This window comes from Triticum dicoccoides, chromosome 5B, assembly GCF_002162155.2.
Source record: "Triticum dicoccoides isolate Atlit2015 ecotype Zavitan chromosome 5B, WEW_v2.0, whole genome shotgun sequence".
In the NCBI taxonomy this organism is placed as follows: Eukaryota; Viridiplantae; Streptophyta; class Magnoliopsida; order Poales; family Poaceae; genus Triticum; species Triticum dicoccoides.
In genome coordinates, this window is record NC_041389.1 from 369,760,029 (window position 1) to 369,761,987 (window position 1,959).

Sequence of the window (1,959 nt, forward strand, 5' to 3'; positions counted from 1 at the left end):
AGGGCCAGGCCCACCTGTCTCCTAGGTGGTCTCAACCTGCCCTGTCGCTCCGCCACAAAGTAACAGTCGAGGGCCGTCGGGAACCCAGGCCCACCTCTACCGGGATGGAGCCACCTGTCCTTTCAGCCCCCTCGTCAGAATCACTTGCGGGTACTCAATGAGCTGACCCGACTTTAGTCACCATCTGTATAGTATGTATGTATGTATAGTATATACCCGTGATCATCTCCCAAGTGATCACGGCCCGATAGTATAGCAAGGCAGACTGACAAGAATGTAGGGCCAATGATGATAAACTAGCATCCTATACTAAGCATTTAGGATTGCAGGTAAGGTATCAACAGATGTAGCGACAATGTCAGGCTATGCATCAGAATAGGATTAACGAAAGCAGTAACATGCTACACTACTCTAATGCAAGCAGTATAGAGGAGAGTAGGCGATATCTGGTGATCAAGGGGGGGCTTGCCTGGTTGCTCTGGCAAGAGAGAGGCGTCGTCGGTGACGTAGTCGACCACAGGGGCATCAGCATCGGTCTCGGAGTCTACCGGAAAGGAGTAACGGAGGGGAAACACAATAAATAACGGAGCAATCAAATGTAACACAAAGCAAGACGCGGCAATACGTTGTGCTAGGGGTGACCTAATGTAGGGATGGGCGATACCGGTGAAGGGGGAAACATCCGGGAAAATATCCCCGGTGTTTCGTGTTTTCGGGCAGAGGAGCCGGAGGGGGAAAGTTGCGAGTTTGATATGTTAGGGGTGCGTGGCGGACAAACGGACTGCGTATCCGGATTCGTCTCGTCGTTCTGAGCAACTTTCATGTTGAAAATATTTTAATCCGAGTTACGGATTAAAAGATATGATTTTCTAAAGATTCTATTAATTTCTGGAATTTAATTAATTATTTAATTAATTCGAAAAATGGATTAATGACGTCAGCATGATGTCATGCTGACGTCAGCAGTCAACCGAGTTGACTTGGTCAACCTGACATGTGGGTCCAGTGGGACCCACCTGTCATTCTCTGTTTAGGTTAATAACAGATTAGTCAATATAATTAGTATTTAATTAACCTACCTAGTTAATTAAATTAATAAACCGGATTAATTAACTTAATTAATTCATTAGATAATTAATTAATTAATAATTAATTTTTATTAAATCATTTATTTTTTATTTTTTTTATTTTTAATTTCTTTTTTTTTTGTAAAACGTTATGGGCATGGGGCCCATCTGTCATAGGCCCCAGGGGCCTTAACGGGCACGGGCACGCGGGCGCTGGGTATACGGGCGTAACGGGCGAAGGGCGTGCGTCGGGCGTCCGGCCGAACGGGACTGGCGAGGGGGCGCGGCGGACGAAGGCCGCCGCGGCGCGGCGAGGCTCCGGCCATGGCGCGGTGGGACGCGGGCTCGCCGGCTGCAACAGGGAGAACACGAGCGGGGTTCGGCGCAGGTGGGTGCGGGGGCGTGCCTAGGCGCCCACCACGCGAGGGGAGGCGAGGCCGGCCAGGGCTGTGCCCGGCGGCGGCGAGGCCACGGCGGCCAGCGCGGGCGCGGGCGAGGCGAGGACGGCCCGTGAGCGCGGCGGTGCGTCCCGGGACGGAGGGGAAGCGGAGGAGGGGTGGACGGGGCCTCACCGGGGCCCTGAAGTTGTGCTAAAGACTGCTCGGGGAGGCGCCGGGGCTGAGGGGCGAAGGCGACTCCAGTGGCTTCGGGGCGGCGCAGGGTCCTCGGGTGCGGCGTGGGTCGGTGAGGACCGGCGGGGAGGAGATGATGACGGGGCGGCGTCAGACGTCGAGGGCGCGGTCGCGGTCGGCGCAGCGAGAGGAGTCGTCGAGGGAGAGGGGACGGGGGCGCGAGGACGAGGGCGGGGGCCTGCGAGGCGGCACAGGGCGACGGCCACGGGGCCAGCCCCGATCCGATCTGGATCGGGGGGAGGGAGAGATGAGGGAGTGGA